Source organism: Macrobrachium nipponense, chromosome 40, assembly GCF_015104395.2.
Source record: "Macrobrachium nipponense isolate FS-2020 chromosome 40, ASM1510439v2, whole genome shotgun sequence".
NCBI lineage: Eukaryota > Metazoa > Arthropoda > Malacostraca > Decapoda > Palaemonidae > Macrobrachium > Macrobrachium nipponense.
The window spans coordinates 3,761,722-3,781,721 of NC_061101.1; the positions used below are offsets into that span (position 1 = coordinate 3,761,722).

Here is a 20,000-nt window from a genome sequence, read left to right on the forward strand (position 1 = left end):
GATGGGCTTCCAAAACATTCCAGATTTGAATAGGCCTACGTTGCACGGATGACAGACCTTCGTGGGTATACTTACAGCATTTTTAATAAAATAGAAATTAATCTCATTTCATTTGTATTTGTTCTCATTGGCCATTTCTTTTTATTGTGACTTTCTGACATTTTTGTTTAAATTACAGTTTGTGTGTGTTCACCTGTTCTACACTGGATAATTCAAGAGGCAAATTACAGTAAATTCTGAAATCTCAAAAATATTATATGCTGTCATACTATATCTACAAATTCCCTCTCTTGTTCATTAAGTTTCTAACTATGTTTATATGAAAACCTGAAGCCGTGTATAGTACCAGCCCCTTGGCGATGAACGTAAAAACATAAACAAAAGACTTTAAATATCCCAATCACAAGCAAAAGGCATGAACTTGAACAAAACAAACAAACAAAACATGAGCAAAATACGGTAAATATTACGATTGCCGACTAGCTGCAACCAGATCACGTTAGTAGTGTTCAGTTTTACCCTAAAAGTATCACCTATAGATTCAACCTCAAAATCTAAGACACCGAAGATCGTCACACCGACTGAAAACTATTTCGTCAAGAGGGCATAACTGACAAACATTGCTCCATAACGTTTAAGTTAGTCTGTGATTTCATATGAAAGAAAACGAAATAAATATACGTAAAAGAAAATTATGTTAACTGATGACTAAAGTAAATTGCTTGGTATTAAACAAACCTTAGGCTAATCATTTTGCGTCTAATCGCTAATCGGGTGTTTCGGCATGGATTAGGCTATAATTTAATAAAAGTAAAAACTGCAGATGAATAATACGCGCTATTTCTGAGAGCCGTTAATCGAATATACGTCAAAATCGGCTATTTTGCCGTGTTTACGACAAGCATAACACTGTTTCTGGGGCATATTTCAACAGGGATGCATCCTAGTCTAATATTCCCTTAACTTTAATGGTCAATTTCAACTTTTCCTTTGAATAACCTAACCTACAGCGCAGTATCCACAATTAACCATTATAACCTTCGCTATATGTCCTGACTGCAAGTTTGCATCCTAACCTAACTGTTTCTGAACCTAAAATTAACTTCATTTTGTGAATAAAAGAACTTGCCTGTTCCGTGATAAGGTTATTGCTCACGTGTTCAGTAAGGTACCGGAACCATAAAAGGCCTAGTATGGTTGCACTCGCCTTCAAAACCTCTGAACACCGACACTCTTGCATTTTGCGTTCTTCTCTCTCATTTTTATATTTTTCTATTTTCTTATACATGGCTTAGTCAATTTCATCCACAATCCCTGGACCGGATTTGAGGACTGGCATCTTTCAAGCAGTGTAGTACCATTTCATGACGAAACTATACCGATCATTTGTAAAGTTCGGCGACTTCGTCCTGAATAAGTTGGCCTAGGCCTATCGTACCCCACCAACACATTTTCAGAATATTGTCGCAACTTAATTGAGCTTTTACGAACCACTTACTCGACATCAAACCAGAGATGTCTACAGTCAATTTGATAAACATACAAATCACGTGTGATTCATTGTAGTGAGACCAGTTATTTTAATCAATTTAATGACTCCGTTGCACTAGGCCTAGTTAAAGAGTTGAGCTTGGTTCACATTCAGAGCAAATTTTGATCATTTCAACACCGTTCACTATAACACTTCACGTCACAATTACAGCAAAACAAGATTGTACTGCATACTTTGAGGCCTGTGACTGGCTGGATAGGATTAAAGATGGAACTGAGAGTTTCGTAGGCCTAAACTGAAAGCGGCACTCTGCCACACTAGCCACGATATGACTTGAAACTAACCCCAGAGAAGCAGCCAGTTATAAAGGTAAACAATTCCAGCAACGTGTTTTCCGAAAAATGCGACTAAGGAAACAGTACGGGAAAAGGAAGTTATTTTACGTATTTAAACTGAATCAAGAACCCTTTCTTCTCTGTAAATAGCGACAGAAGTAAAGTCTAAAAAAATTGGTGAAATACCTATCATTTGCTGATAGTTTTTATTATTTGATTCTGGCAATTTTATTACTTCATTTCTACCAGAAATTTGTTTAGTACACTTCACATATAGTTGTAAGTTAGGGGAACATTGGTCTTTTGGAAAAAAGTGAAAAATGCTCATCATAGACTGATCTTCTTTGGTTCGAAGAAAATTCTGTGAGAAGATTGTCATATATATTTCGCTTTCAGTAGTTTATTAGTTTATAGTTAATTCTAAAGTTACCATCATAGTAATTAAACGTTGGTTTGAGTTAGGATAACTCAAAGTTACGATCGAACGAATTCCCGGCTACCTGAACAAGGACGACCTATATAACCGTGAGCAAAGGAAGTGTTCTCGAACCAAAGGTTTTCGTGCCGAGTCTACCCAAGGTCCTTCAAATATACTTTCAGAGTATTTGTGAATGACCTTGAGTCTTCCTGAAGCGAGGTCATTAGAGGATGACAAGCGGAAGAGACCGACAGTGAGTTGCGCAGGTGGAGTCGTTCGCTGCCGTAACAAAACATCCGACAGTCTGCGTTCGACTTCCGATAAGGATACTATGTTTTTAACGAAAGTTTCCGAATAGAATCCTTTCTTAATTTGCTGACGTTCGTTGTGGATTCTCGTGTTTATTGTTATTTTTATCTTTGTACTTGAAGAGGGCTGTCGTTTCCCTTGTTATGTTTTGTTGAATTTCAAGGTAAGTGGTTGTGATAGTTAAGTGTTTGCATGTTTATATCAGTATTTGCTAGGCTAATTATAAGAAAGTAATAAGAAAATATAACGCACCGTAACTTGCGAGTTGATAGGAAAATAATTTTGTTCGTTTTTATAAAGTCTTCGTTAGCATATTCAATTGATAAACATTCTCGAAATATGATATTATGTATTTTCATTTTTGCTGGGAAGTGATACACTAGACCTAATGTACATTTAGGCATGATGATCTGACACTGAATAATGAAATTAAGCAACCAACGTTATTCTGTAACCATAATTATCCTGAATGTCTTCTTCTTCTTTTTTTCTTCTTCTTCTTCTTTCGTTACGTGAATAATTAACATTTTTAGGCATGGCTGCAAGATTATACCGACTGTCCTTGAGAAAATCTGATCGTTCCTTGGTTAATTGCCTTCGTGTGTCGATTCTGCGTGTCATACCGGGCCAATTAGAAGGACCTTTCTTATCCTAGATAACTTAATAGATAATTCTCTCACACATGCCACGTAGCAAATGCAAGGAATGAGAGAGAGAGAGAGGTGCACCAGCAGTTGTAAGTTCAGGAGCACTACACTTGAATCACAAAAACGTATTTGTACTTTCCGTTTTTAGACTTAGAGTAGATATGGACGTGTTTGTGCAAGCACACAAATAATGGTATAATAACGCCCTTGCTTTTTTTTTTTTTTTGGGGGGGGGGGGGGTGTGCGGGGTGAAGAGCATCGTGAAGTACTCTAGAGTTTAGACAACTGTTAAATGCCACTTTCGCCATAGGAAAATAAAATTGGATGTTTCTTGTTCAAACACAATTGGTAACTAACCTTTAAACGTATTGCAACTTGTAGTAATATATATATATGTGTGTGTGTGCTAGCATCTTCGGGAAGAAGCCTTCTTAACGGCTCTCTTTTTCTGCATGATTAACTTTTTTGTGTGGTAACGTGTTTCATTTTTTTTCTATTTGCTGTTGTCCCAAAATTCTTACACACAATTATTTTCCATTCTGAATTCCGCCCCTCCCCCCAATTTTATTCTTCGCTAAGTTTTAAAAACAGATGTTAGCTATTGCAAGCTCTTTATCTTCGCGGTATGGTTGTGGAACAATCTTGAACGTTGCATATTTCATTACAAGCTTGTCAGTATCGCACAATGTACTGAATCTTGTTATGCGGTATATACGTCATGCTTTACCAGGATGTACTTCAAATGCCATATCAATCAGCGAGGTCTTCTGAATAATTCAGTAGTGCGTACTACCGAAGTCGAAGATTATGAAGGAGAGAAACTCTGTGGATTCAGCGTCGCATAGCTTATACTCTCGCTGGTATACTATCCCGAGCAAATTATCGTGGAAATATGGTGAAAGCAGAATAAACGAGGAAATGTGAATGGCGAGCTTTCTAGACGAGCTACTGGTGTCTTCTACATATCCTTAACATTGTAGAAAGTTGTCGAGATGTAAGAATATGTTATAAAATGGCACTGGAATTCATTTTGGACACATCTAGCTAGTGAGAAATCAAACACAAAGGGCGGGGGGGACTAGGCCTATTCGTCAAAATGGAAACTTGGTTCGATGCCATTACAGAATTGTTGTAGATAGCAATAGTATGTATGCATGTATGTATGTATGTATGTATATGCATGTGTGTATCTGTATGAAAATGTATATAAATATGTAAGAAAACTATCCTTTCTCAAAACCTTACACATAACGCACAATCCAACCTCACGTTGTACAAGCAAAAAGGCAGCCTAGCTCCGAGTCTCCAGAATTAACAGGAGGAAACGGAACTAGATGTTTAAAATGTTTTGCCGCCCTCCCTTGGGGAACTCCAGGAACTGGTGGGTGGTGTCGCAGATTAGAACTCATTGATGTCAAGACCGCGGGAGGACAGAGGACAGTGGGAGGGAGAACAGAGGACAACGAGGAGGGAGAGGAGGCCAGCCTCAGCCCAGTTGCTCGACAGATACTGGAGTACATTTCTGGTTCATAGTTGGGAGAATCTGCGCGTCTTCCGTTTCGTAAGCATTTAAAGCTACAAATAAATAAGTACATAGATAAATACCCAAGTAGATAGTAGTTAATATGTTAGTCTAGCTGCTGGACAATGTCAAAAGATGGCAGTTCTGAAGGGGGGTCAAGGTGTTCAATATTTACCGCACGCTTTTCAAAATCTCGGATTGCGCCTAAACTGTGCATAAAGGTTTTTCCCAGGAATGGGTTGGACTTCCCTTGCTAGGCCTAACACTTATGAGAACTTTCCTGTATATGTTTATTATTTACTTTTTATCTATATGTTTATTCCTCTTTTAAATTTGTTTTTTTATGTTTATTTGTGTATCTACAGAAATATGTTTTGTCAGCAGTTTCGACTCTCCTAACAAATGTTTTCCTTGCATTTTTTTTTCTTCGAAGGAAACAGTTATGTCGTCGTATTTTCAGTTTTCAGACAAGCGATATTCTGGCCTATCTTTATTATTAGTTTTTTTTTTTTTTTTTTTTTTTTTTTTTTTTTTTTTTTTTGCTCAATCACAGTCCTCCAGTTCGACTGGGTGGTATTTATAGTGTGGGGTTCCGGGTTGCATCCTGCCTCCTTAGGAGTCCATCACTTTTCTTACTATGTGCGCCGTTTCTAGGATCACACTCTTCTGCATGAGTCCTGGAGCTACTTCAGCTTCTAGTTTTTCTAGATTCCTTTTCAGGGATCTTGGGATCGTGCCTAGTGTTCCTATGATTATGGGTACAATTTCCACTGGCATATCCCATATCCTTCTTATTTCTATTTTCAGATCTTGATACTTATCAATTTTTTCCCTCTCTTTCTCTTCAACTCTGGTGTCCCATGGTATTGCGACATCAATGAGTGATACTTTCTTCTTGACTTTATCAATCAACGTCACGTCTGGTCTATTTGCACGTATCACCCTATCTGTTCTGATTCCATAGTCCCAGACGATCTTTGCCTGTTCGTTTTCTATCACTCCCTCAGGTTGGTGCTCGTACCACTTATTACTGCAAGGTAGCTGATGTTTCTTGCACAGGCTCCAGTGGAGGGCTTTTGCCACTGAATCATGCCTCTTTTTGTACTGGTTCTGTGCAAGTGCCGGGCATTTGCTTGCTATGTTGTTTATGGTTTCATTTTTCGTATTGCACTTCCTACATATGGGAGAGATGTTATTTCCGTCTATCGTATTTTGAAATATCTGGTTCTTAGGACCTGATCTTGTGCCGCTGTTATCATTCCTTCAGTTTCCTTCTTTAGCTCTCCCCTCTGTAGCCATTGCCATGTGTCATCGCTGGCTAGTTCTTTAGTCTGTCTCATGTATTGTCCGTGCATTGGTTTGCTGTGCCAGTCCTCTGTTCTGTTTGTCATTCTCCTGTCTCTATATTTCTGGGTCTTCGTCTACTTTTATTAGTCCTTCTTCCCATGCACTCTTTAGCCACTCGTCTTCACTGGTTTTCAGATATTGCCCCAGTGCTCTGTTCTCGATGTTGACGCAGTCCTCTATACTTAGTAGTCCTCTCCTTCGTGTTATGTATAGTCTGTCCGTATTTGCTTTTGGGTGTAGTGCTTTGTGTATTGTCATATGTTTCCTGGTTTTCTGATCTATGCTGCGGAGTTCTGCCTTCGTCCATTCCACTATTCCTGCGCTGTATCTGATTACTGGCACTGCCCATGTGTTAATGGCTTTTATCATATTTCCGGCGTTGAGTTTTGACTTGAGTATCGCCTTGAGTCTCTGCATATATTCTTTCCTGATCGTGTCCTTCATCTCTTGGTGTTTTATATCCCCTCCTTCCATTATTCCCAGGTATTTGTATCCAGTCTCATCTATGTGTTTGATGTTGCTCCCATCTGGTAGCTTTATCCCTTCAGTTCTCGTTACTTTGCCTTTTTGTATGTTGACTAAGGCGCATTTTTCTATTCCAAACTCCATCCTGATGTCCCCAGATACAATCCTTACCGTCTGGATTAGGGTATCTATTTCCTTGATGCTCTTACCATACAGCTTGATGTCGTCCATGAACATCAGATGGTTGATTCTGTTTCCTCTTTTCTTGAGTTGGTACCCGACATCCATCTTCTGTAGTGCCGTGGCAGAGTGGGTTAGGTCGTCAATGGACTGGTTAAACAACATTGGGGCTGGTCAGTCGTTGGATGGGTGACCGCTCTCCTCGGAGTTGATTCCTTGGGAAAGGATCTTTACCATAATTTCCTCAGTCTACTCAGCTGTAAATGAGTACCTATCCCTGATGGGGTAGGGTCCAGCTATGGGTTAAATAGCAAAACTCAGCAATGATGTTAAGAAATGAAGGAATAAACGACAACGACGTAAATGGAACCTCTGGCAACAGAGGAGCTTCGTCCGGCAGCCAGGTATTCAACCCAATTGAAGGGGAAGACGGTCAGGTACTTGGAGGTCGTCAACCAGCAACTGACCACCACAACGACAGTATTATTATTATTATTATTATTATTATTATTATTATTATTATTATTATTATTATTATTTCCAGCGAGCTGCTTCTTAGTTTTTAAGAATAGATTATTTATTTAACTACATCTTCGGAACTTTGCCTCTGTATGATTTTTTTTAGTTTTCTGATAGGAAAAATTTTAATTTAAGACTTTCGTTGTTGAAATTAATTCAAGGAATATATATATATATATATAATATATATAGATATATATATATATATATATATATATATATATCTATATATATATTGTATAGAGATATAGATATATATATATATAGACTATATAAGATAGTATAGAGTTATATATATATTATACGTATATTATCTATATAATATATATATATATATATATATATATATATATATATATATAGATATATATATATTATATCTATATACTATATATCCCTATTATTATCTATAATATCTATTATTTAATAAATTATATTAGTATATCTATATATATATTCTAATTATATATAATAGTATATATATTTATATTCTTAATATCTATATTAATATATTATATATTATATTATATATATTTATATTATATATACATTACGGAAAAGTAAAATGCTCCCCAGACGCAGCCCTAAAGTATAAAAAAACTAAAGCATAAGAAAAAATTCGATTATCTAAAATTCAGACAATGGCTCATTATATACAAGAAAGCTATCCGATAAATAAAAGAAAATAAAATTTTGACATTATCTCATTATCTACAAAAAAAAATCTACCCGATAGATAAAAGAAAATAAATAAATAGAACTTTCCTGTAACCTCTGAACTTCAGTCAAATCATTCTGGGTAAACATTCCACCAGATTCATTTTGTGAACTGATAAAACAAAAATCCCCGAGCCTAGGGAAGGAAAGGTTACAACGTCATCATTCGGGGAATTTCCCCTACTAGACCTTTCTCGTTGCTTCTGTTCCCTGTATCTAATTAACGCCACTGCTCGCATTCGTTCGATCAGGAATACTTGGAAAATAGGTGTGATTTGCGTCTTGTGTTTGTACGTGTGAATGTGAACTGGAATTTTAAGGATGTTGTTACAATGATACATTTTTTACTGATATGTTTGTAGATAATTTTTTTAAAGAATGCTGTTTTACGGGTACATTTTTTACTAATATATTTGTTGATATTTTTTTAAGAATGCTGTTTTACGGGTACATTTTTACTGATATATTTGTAGATGTTTTTTTGAGAATGCTATTATACTGATACATTTCTCCTGATATATTTGTAGATATATTTTTTTAAGGAATGCTGTTTTACGGGTACATTTTTTACTGGTATATTTATAGATATTTTTTTAAGAATGCTGTTATACTGATACATTTTTACAGATATATTTGTTGATATTTTTTTAAGAATGCTGTTATACTGATTCATTTTTACTGATATATTTGTTGATATTTTTTTAAGAATGCTGTTATACTGATACATTTTTTACAAATATAATATTTTATATGTTTCTAAATACTGTTATGCCGATACATATTTTACTGATATATTTGTAGATAATTTTCTTAAAATACTGTTAAGCTGATACATTATTTTACAGACATATTTTACACATTTTTCTAAATGCTGTTATGCGGATACATTTTTTACAGATAAATTTTGTGGATATTTTGTGAAAATGATATGCATTCACTAGGGGATGATTATTGCTGTACAAAATGATGAAGCTGACTCCTTATTGACATAGAAATGTGTGAAAATCTTGTAAAAATGGCATATATTTACTAGAGCAAAAATTTTCCCGTTCTCTGGCATTATAATGCGAGCTGCCTAAGGGCTTCATTCTTGACATTCCTTTCGAAGAGAACGCCCCCAGTGTATAAGCTCAGGCAAGGCCAGACCAAAGGGTCAGACTATCACTGCACGAAGAATTACTCTGCTCCGCTGAAGGTTACTCAACCAATTTAATTTCTCGGACTCGCCATCGTGCGTGCGAGCGCGCATGCGTTGATTTCCGCTTAGTATTTCCGGTTTTTTAATTGGATAATTACGTCAAATATATGTATGCATTATTATTATTATTATTATTATTATTATTATTATTATTATTAGCGCTGCATATAATATTTTTAATTCGATGTGGTATATAGGTGTCTGAGATAATATTTGCGGAGCTTTATTTTGGCGTGCTGGCTGTGATGCGTTCAATCGATTGACTCTAAGGATGGCAGTGATTCTTTCTCTCTCTCTCTCTCCTCTCTCTCTCTCTCTCTCTCTCTCCTCTCTCTCACCGGAAGCGTATTGGATTCAATTTCACAATAATCGTGGCAGGAATGATTTTAAGAATCGAATTCCTGTAAAGAGGGTAGGGAAGTCCCTTTAATGAAACTCACGCGCGCAGTACACTGTAAGCATTACTTTAGGCCCTCACCTGCAGCCCCCTTCCATTCCTTTTACTGTACCTCCCTTCATATTCTCGTTCTTCCATCTCATTTTCCTCATCTCGTAACAATTGTTTCATAGCGGAACTGCTTTGAGGTTTTCCTCCTGTCACACTTCTCAGATCTTTTTACTCTCAATTTCTTTCAGCGCTGAGTGATCTCGTAGGTCCCAGCGCTTTGCCTTTGTCCGAAATTTTATATTCTATTAGTCGGCATCGTCAAACGATAACGAAAATGCCACTGGACACAATGGCACTCCCTGTGGTATAACTGAACGTGTTCCAGAATACAGAGAAACGGATGTTTTCGAACTTCATGAAAAGATTACGATGTATGTGGGTGGTCCTGAAAAGGAGAACACTTTTTTTTATATTTATTTATTTATTTATTTATTTATTTTTTATTTTTTTATTTATTTATTCATTCATTTATTGTCACATGTTGTTGTTGCTTCTGTGACAAATTGAACGAGAATGTTTTCGTAGTTGTGGGAAAAACAACTTTTTAAAAGAACCTGTTATAACGTAGAACTGCATAATTACATACATACGTACACATACAAACACACGCTTAATAAATCGAAAGTGCTTAGCATCCCACTGTTTCACGTTTCCCTTCGTGGCTGTAACTTTGTTCGTTTAATCGTCCAATTTTTACCTTTTCCTGATTCAAAATTATATATAATATATATATATATATATATATGTGTGTGTGTGTGTGTGTGTGTGTGTGTGTGTTTGTCTATAAATAAAGATATATGCCACAAAGGAAATAAACGACGGAGTATCCGCGAGACCTTTCGACGTTTAGACGTCCTTTACTAAGTTCTGCTTAGTAAAGGACATTTAAACATCGAAAGGTCTCGCGGATACTCCGTCGTTTATTTTCCTTTGTGGCATATATCTTTATTTATGGATTGATCACGTTCCTAACTTTCGTGATTCAGTTATACAAATACATTGTCTGTTTGTCTGTCTGTCTTTGCCCATTATATCCCTTTTACTTGATCTGTGAGTCTGTTACCCTTTAAAGTAAAGCGTTGTTTACTGCATTATTATTATTATTATTATTATTATTATTATTATTATTATTATTATTATTATTATTTATTGATTATATTGACGTTTTGTTCTTATTTCTAAACATAAAGCGACACTTCACCAAATCATTCTTAAGAGTAAATTCAAGTGGACTATTAATGTATACATCGTGAAGTATAACTTTGAGAGAGAGAGAGAGAGAGAGAGAGAGAATTTATCTTATATTACTTAAATACTTCATTTGATTTGTGAAGAATTATTCTGTAACTATCGCCCCTCCCCAGGTCTAGACTACTAAGGGACTAGGGATTGCCCTTGCCTTCTCTCCCCTGTCCCCCTCCCCCTTAAAAAAGCGGGGGAGGGGGCGTTCGTGCATGATCATATGAAGAAGATCAATAGACTCTAGGTAGAGAACGGTATATACAGCTCCGGAACTGAGAAATTCCTTGTCAGTCATATATCCCAATAATTGCTCTAAGACAAAAAGACCTTTCAGTAGAAAAAGCTAAACAATCATTAGTGTTGTCTTCTGCTTCCGCGGCACAGTACTACAGTTTATTGCATTGTGAGGCTTTTTACTTAAGCGTTTTTTTTTTTTTTTTTTTTTTTTTTTTTTTTTTTTTTACGGGTGTGAATGACAGGTCTATATTGTGTATGCACGGTCTAATGAAAGAGAATCTAAGTATCCTTTCATGAGACGTATATATTCCTGTGAACGTATAACTTGAGAGAGAGAGAGAGAGAGAGAGAGAGAGGAAATAGCAATATTCATAACCAATCACGTTCCACATTCAAATGAAAACATTAGCCAGTCAGACTGCATCGTCTACAAGCCTGCGAAGGAACACGACCGTCTACGGCCAGCTATGCTTGGCAACTGCTGGTTCTTCCTCAGAATGGCAAAAAAAAAATGTCTTCTAAAAGGAATACAAAAAAGAAGAAAAGAATGCGCATCAACAGCGATGGTGGAAAGGGGTGCGGCTTGGGTTTTTATATCCAAGATATTTTAATGTTTATAGATGCCGTCTTTATATTTATTTGTCAGCTCTTTTGAGCCTTCGCATGAATATAATGGAACTGATCCGGTTCAAGCGTCTCTTAGCGTACGATAGTTTTTCCCAGAAAGCTACGAGATTTTTCGTGCAGTACGAGATGTGCAAATCAGATTCTCCTTTACCACACGAATTAAGGACAAAAACAGAAGAAAAACAAACAAGAAACGAGACTGAGAAATGGACGCCCACCGGAAGCACCCACCTATAAATTCTCGTGGGATCCCGTAAGGTCATCGTTCCTATGATGTGATGAGCCATTTTCAACCATAACGGCTTAGCATGATTCGCAATCGTGTTTTGTTGTTGTTGCCTGAGGCGCGATGATTTTCATTGTGTTCTTTCGCCCCTTCGCGGGTAAAGAGCAATGTTTTTTTAATGGGTGTTATTCTCGCGCTTTATCTTGTTCTTCCTGTTGTATTGTCTTCCCCCCTTCCCCCCCTTCGTTTTGTTTGAAGGGCAATAAACAGATAAAAAAAAACATCATAAAATTAAAGTGTGGATATACACAGCTTATAAAACATCTACACAAATCTGCCTTTGTATAATCTGGTATTAAGACCTTCCTTTCATTGAGAATCTTTCCCTTCTCCAGATACACCTTACTCAACCTGGTCAGTCGCTCAGTGCCACTATAATCTTGGTAAATTATGACACTTTTCATTGTAATATATAATATATGTATATATATATATATATATATATATTATATATATTAAATCATATATTATATATATATATTATTAAGCGAATTCCACAGGAAAATGATAGTCAGAAATCCAAGCACTTTCGTCTTTACTCAGACATTGTCAAGGATTAATGAGGTACAATTGGAGAGAAAGGTCTCAGGTACAACACAAGATTAAGAATACCAGATGGATTAATTGTCAAAAGGGTAAAAATTAAAAGAGATAATCCAGGATTATCGGATATCACACAGTCACAAACCTAAACAGATTGACCCTAACCGAAATTACAAAGTTTCTTTACAGTCCAAAACATGTAAAAACTGAGTATATTAATTTTGTTGCTTATATTTATCTACAACTTTTTTCATTATGAAAGCATCAAGTTTAAATAAACCAAGACTTAAATTTAGAACATTTCTATTATTTGACTTGATGAAACAAGATTCAATGATATTGCTTTTAACTGTGTCATTACATGGGATTAAAGCTCTTGCTTGACTCCAGTTAATAGGATGGTCTAAATCTCTCATATGTACGAATAATGCATTCGATATTTGCCCAGTTCTCACAGAATACTGATGCAGTTTGAGACGTTGTGAAAGAGATTTACCGGTTTGTCCGTAATAGGCTGGAGTCAAGCAAGAGCCTTAATCCCATGTAATGACACAGTTAAAAGGAATATCATTGAATCTTGTTTCATCAAGTCAAATAATAGAAATGTTCTAAATTTAAGTCTTGGTTTATTTAAACTTGATGCTTTCATAATGAAAAAAGTTGTAGATAAATATAAGCAACAAAATTAATATACTCAGTTTTTACATGTTTTGGACTGTAAAGAAACTTTGTAATTTCGGTTAGGGTCAATCTGTTTAGGTTTGTGACTGTGTGATATCCGATAATCCTGGATTATCTCTTTTAATTTTTACCCTTTTGACAATTAACCATCTGGTATTCTTGATCTTGTGTTGTACCTGAGACCTTTCTCTCCAATTGTACCTCATTAACTCCTTGACAATGTCTGAGTAAAGACGAAAGCGCTTGGATTTCTGACTACCATTTTCCTGTGGAATCCGCTTATTTATGAAGTCACGTGCATCTACTGTGATTTTTTTAAGCATAATATATATATATATATATATATATATATATATATATATATATATATATATGTGTGTGTGTGTGTGTGTGTGTGTGTGTCTGTCTGTCTGTCTGTCTGTCTGTCCGTCTGTGATTGTAACAAATACCCACTGCCCCACCCCCCATCTTATACACAATCACTTCAAATTTTAAGGAGCCTGAAACCACTTAAGGGAATTTCATCATTCAGACATAACATTTCAGGAAATGCCGAATCCATTATTATTATCATCATTAAAATTATGTTGTTATTGTTATTGCTATTGTTATTATTATTTTCTTTCTCAAAATCTTAATATTTCTATAATAGATATGTTATTTTTCCCATTTTTATATTTCTCATTTATGTTATTACTATCTAACGCTTCAATATCATTATATTGGCATTATTTTTTTCTGTGAGGGGCACGTGCCCAGATGCCGCTAGTGATAGTGACCCCCAGAGGATGTTAACCTAGCATGTACCCACCTTCGCAGCGTTTGGGCATGACAGTAAAAACATAAAGAAAAGACTGTATATATCATCAAGATAACGACCCCCAAGAAATATTACTCCAAGATACCTACTTCCCTCGAACTATGTTAAATGTCACCATCAAGGAAAGTTATACATGATATGAGTATTTGGAATAAGCTACCTACACTTCGTTTCTGGAAGAATATTGTCAACCTATGTTGTTATTTATGGAGAAAGTCATTTTATTTACGTTAGATTTTTGCGAAAAATAACAGAAAAAGAATCGTATTCTCTGCCATATATGTTGGTCTTTTGGCCGTCGCTTATTGAAAGAATTCTTCTGACAAGCAAGTGACATTATTTTCATTTAAGTGAGCTTATAAATGTATCCCGGAAATTTTTTTTTTTCGAATCATGATGCATTAATTGAAATTTCCATCTTTATACTTATCATTTTTCAGATGAACCCTACTCATATGCAACAATCCACCAAAGGGGTCACTGTCTTGAAATTCAATCTTCCAAAGAAACGTGTAATTATTTGAAAGAAGCAACTTATAGTAATGGGAAATATAAAAAGGTAATTATTTGAAAGAAGCAACTTATTGTAATGGGAAATATAGCACAAAAAGACCACTTATTATAAAACGTTGCCCATACATAAACTTCCATATCATATGGGCCTGATACAAAACTCATTATTTTTGAAAACTTATACTAGTTTTCTCTTTCACAACTGTTGCAATGTTTTGTGTGTTAACTCAGGTGCAAAATGAAACTTGTATGGATAGGCATATAGAATTCAGGACAAAGGCCAAGCTCTGGGACCTATGAGGTCAGTCAGAGCTGAAATGGAAACTGAGATAGAAAGGTTTGAAAGGCGAAACAGGAGAGAGTGGGGAGAAAGATGGAAGTAAGGGAATATGAACGGAGGTGCAGTCAAAGGAGTGAAAAGGGTTCCAGCTAGGGGCCGAAGAGACACTGCAAAAGAACCTTAGGTAATGCCTACAGTGCACCGCGTGAGGTGCACTGAAGGGCACTACCCACCTACCGGGGAAGAATTTTATGACTTAAGACTATAGTAGATTCACATCACGCGTGCATCTGATGTCTAGGCCAGTCCCGTACGATGCTCCTGATTGGCTGTCGATAAAGCCAATCACAGGGCTGGAAACTCTCAGTCTCTCGAGAGAAAGTTCGCATAGGCAGGATGTACTATGTTCCACCTCTCCTGATGTATCCGGTAGGAGAGGTGGAACATAGTACATCCTGCCTATGTGAACTCACGAGAGAGACTGAGATTTTCCAGCCCTGTGATTGGCTTATCAACGGCCAATCAGGAGCCCCGTTAGGGACCGGTCTAGACATCAGACGCACGCTTGATACGAATTTACTTTATAGCAAAACAGCCGAGTAAACAATAGTTATTTACATTTTAGAATAGTGAGAAACCCTTGTGCTTTCATTCAGATGCGAGGCCAGTTTAGGATGACCTTTGGCCTCACCGGAAGTTAACACGAATATTAACGAAGAGGGATAAAAAAAGAGGACATCAACAGGTTCTAAATGTTATGTAGATTCCCCGATTCCAATGAGCACTTGCAAACGAAGGAGTTGCGCTACTGAAGATATTCACTTTGTTTTAACATTCTTGGTTTGATATTCTCGAGACTTTTATCATAATTACTCAGAAGACTTGAAACTCACGCTTCCAAAGAATGTGGTGTTCACTAGAAAGGAGTAACAGAGGGTAATGGGGAATAAAGAAACAAAAAAATAGCACACTAATAAATGAAAAGACAAGAATGTTAATAAATTATTATGAAGTTTTGATTGTCAATCTTCAATCAAACAAACAAATATGTAATATATATATATATATATATAATATATATATATATATATATATATATATATATATATATATATACGTATAAAGGTATAAGCCACGAAGGAAAATAAACAACGGAGTTTCTGCAAGATCTTTCGACGTTCAACGTCCTTTACTCAGCAGAGTAAAGGACGTTGAACGTCGAAAGATCTTGCAGAAACTTCGTTGTTTATTTTTCTTTCGTGGCTTATACCTTCATTTATGGATTTATCACGTTCCAAACTTTCGTGATTCAGTTATACACACACACACACACACACACACACACATATATATATATATATATATATATATATATATATATATATATATATCATTACACTTGATTCACATATGGGAGTTATCAACAATATCTATGTATCAAACGAATTTATCGTTCATTACATTATTGATCAAAAAGTAGAATTTATAATCACTTTCCTACTAATTCCCCACGAGGTAGTATACATATGTGTTGTGTATACATATATATTTATATATGTAATATATGTGTGTATGTATTTACATAGTATCACCTGGCAGAACCATCCACTCAGATATCCACCATTCTTTTTTTTCTTTCTTTTTTCAAAACATCAACGTTTGACATTTGAATGTTTTGACACCGATAACGAAAAACATCGGGTATGACGTCATACGTCTTATCATTTTGCGTTTTTTTATAGCATACTTCTGCTGTTGTAGAATGATTGAGTGTGGGTTCTTGGTCTTGGTTCTATGCAGCCAATGTAGGTCAGACGTCAAAAATAGATTTCTTGAATGTTCTGTGTGGTTTAAAGGTATACATATGTATATATGTATAAATATGTATATATAGTATATTTGCACAAATATATATACATATATGGACATGTGTGTTTGTGTGTCTGTATACATGCGTGTGCGTGTGTGTGTGTGTGTGCGACTATGCCTGGTTTGTACAACCCATTTCCCTGACAAGTAACAATAACAGCAATAACCGCAAAATAATAACCTAAACTAACAACAACGAACGCTTCCGACAAGCCTCGCGTGACAAAAGGTGCTTATATATAAATAGCGAATATTTCTTTGTCCTCTTTGTCGGGCTCGCTATAAGTGGCTCCGTCCCTCTTGCCAAGACACCTATGTCTTACATGACTTTATCATGTTAAAAAGGTGCATATTCTGGCAAGGAGGGGTAGCCGTTGCGCTCTCTCTCTCTCTCTCTCTCTCTCTTCTCTCTCTCTCTCTCACGGTACTGCGATCTCTTTTCTTTATCGTTTTATCGATTTATTTCTCTATATCAACATTTCCTCTAATTGTATTGGCCGTTTCTCTGCAAGACTTCTGGAATGAAGTTGCCAGCCATAGTACCATTCCCATACTTGGCTGAGACTCACGGAAGTTGTCCAGCTAACAAGTGCTGACGTACTTAACAATTGCTTAGGTCTAAAGTGGTATTATAACACTACCATCCTTCCCTCGATCGATTCTCGTGTTACTTGCTGGTGAAGGCAGGTGGTTAACCACTGCACCACGAGAACCGTCGATTATATACAGGTACTTGAGACTCATACATAGGCCTAAACACCAACACAGATCATAGCATTTTCCCCGTTTACGTTAGTAAACTAAACTCAACTATCATTTCCGGAGAGGCGATTCCAAACACGAGCAGAATAAAATCCTCTTTCTTTGCAAGCAAACTCAATCCGGCTCTTTGCATGCAGGCGTTCAATCTCATCTTGGCATTTGAAAGCAACCGGCAAGCAATAGAGCACTTTCAGTGACGTCATTTCCTGTGAGTCGGAGTACTCACTCGCTCGGTTCGCCCACATGTAACATTTTCCTAGCGTTGCAGCCACACTTCCGTTGCCTGCTTCCTTCCCTGGTATTATCGTATGTATAACTGTTCGTGTGTTATACGCATATATTAGAAGCATATATGGCGCTCAAAGATACACGCTCATGCACAAACACACTGTGTGTGTGTGTGTGTGTGTGCATGTATACGTCTATGTGTGTTGTGATTAAACTCACATGTATATACGAACGAGGAACACCTAATTTTATATATGAATCATTAGGAAAACTCTAATCAGAGACCTACATACAGCAAATGTATTTAACCGCCTTTAGTAGACTAATAGCCACAGTTAATCACTGAATATGGCTTCAACCTTCTATCCATGAAATTTGAGTACTATTAGCAATAACATTTTTCAACCCCTACCACATCGTGAAATCATCCACAGAATATATTATTTCCCAATGAAAAACTCCCTGGATAAATATCTGCACTGGTAATATAGGTATACTCTTGAATCTGAGCGAGAGTCCATTGTTTTATAGAATAAAACATTGTTCATCATCGTTCATAGAATTCACCTATACGATCAACTTCCGCTACAGTAATTCTAAAAGGCCCTTTTACTTCAAATCTGCCCAGTTCTCTGAATCATGGATTTTTCATAAAAGTTCATTCAGCTATAAACTGCACCAGCTGAACACATTAGTACTAACGAAAGCAGTGTCGGTAGTACTAACTAAAAGGCTATAGTCTCATTTGATCTCAAACTTAGATAGGTCGTCTATTTTAAGATACTTTAACATTCTTTGCATATTAATCATCTGGAACGGAATTTCCTGAGGTAGACTAAGAGAAATAAGAGAACCAGGTCTTTACTAAAGGGGAGAGCTGATTTTAAAGGTTAACGCCCTTATTGGTAACGACTTGACATAAAAAAAATAAAGGCTTTGTTAAAAGGAAGTTTGCATGGAGAATCTGATAAGAATCTGATAATGATTGCAGATCAAATAGGCAGAGATAACTCTCTCTCTCTCTCTCTCTCTCTCTCTCTCTCTCTCTCTCTCTCTCTCTCTCTCTCTCAAACACGAGCTTTTCCCTTTTTAATGTTTTATCTACCTTTCTGCTTCTTTCTATTTACTTTCCCCCTGGAAATTTTTCATCATCTTTCCTACTTTAAAGATTTTCCCTTGACGAGTAATGTGCCAGTTCGGTTACCTGTTAATTTCACTCTAATTGGAGCCAAATTATAGGCCTAATAATTATTATTCAAGGTGACGCTCTCTCGGTGTGGGACTGCAATCAAGGAGCAGTATTTTGCTCCAAGCGTCTGTTTTTTATCATTGTGTGTTTAATAACGATTTTCTTTATTTAACTACATTTTAAAGCAGCTATAAGTTACATTCTTTCTTTGTTCTGTTTCAGTTTTAGAATATTACATTATTATTCCCCCCAGAAAGAGAGATTAACGAGCTTTAGAGAAGGAATATGGAAAGCTGAATTCACACATTACTTCATCGGGAAGATGAATTGGCGATTTGATACTCTGGCTGAATCTTTTACCGACATTCCTCTTTGATTTCTGTTTGTAAGAAATGACTAGTAGACGTTTTTCGACACGAAGGCAAGATTCACCTGGAATCCCTAAAGAGTTGAGTCACAAACAAACACACTTGTATGTGTAGTACTAGATTTCGTCCCGTCCACCGGCGCTCTCAAAAACTAGTGTAGTTTTCTTGCAGGGTTCAACCATTCCCCTTTAGTGTAGGATTTCTTCTGTCATTGTGGTAGCCACGCCCACTTTTTCCCCATCATATTATCCAAGACAAATGTTTAATTTGAAAACAGGCTTTTGCTTAGCAGGAAACATGCCTTTGGTTTTGAAAACCGTATGTTAAACAACTTCTAGTCCATTTCGTTACAACGGCACATCCTCCTCCAAGGTCCAAAAGACAGCACACATTCTATGGCAGACGTAGACTCATGCTCTTCTTTGACATTGGCATCTCAGCTTTACTGCGCTTGCAGCGGACGAGGAGGAACAGCGTTTCAAAGCCTTTCTTTTGCGCTCTCTCTTTAACCGCGATCTGACTGCATGCGAAATGTGCACAGTATATGCGCGAGGCTACGATGCTCAAATGCGTAAAACCAAGATCTACTAGACTGTTTTTTTTTTCCATCTGTCCATCCGCCTGTGGTGTTTTTGTATGGTAACACTGCGTCCCGGGCTTTAGAAAGTTACATTCAGATTACATTCAACGATTATAATAATATCCTATTTCGAATATTAACGGTGTAATTCGCATACAGTAAATTATTAAAACACTTT

The 20,000-nt window shown here is 36.4% G+C and overlaps 2 protein-coding genes across 3 annotated transcripts in view; one reads left to right on the top strand and one right to left on the bottom strand.

Moving 5' to 3' along the window:
- LOC135211813 (uncharacterized) overlaps window positions 1–20,000 on the bottom strand; it is a 395,519-nt gene that overhangs the window by 7,519 nt on the left and 368,000 nt on the right. The gene's annotated exons all lie outside the window — the stretch shown is intronic.
- The window catches only part of LOC135212267 (brevican core protein-like), a 22,087-nt gene continuing 4,236 nt past the window's right edge, over window positions 2,150–20,000 (top strand). The window contains exon 1 of one of the 2 annotated variants that reach the window (XM_064245712.1): window positions 2,150–2,717. The gene's annotated coding sequence lies outside the window, so the exon portion shown is untranslated. Of the gene's footprint in view, window positions 2,718–4,493; window positions 4,763–20,000 lie in introns of those variants that run through there. The other variant, XM_064245711.1, reaches the window with a different exon arrangement.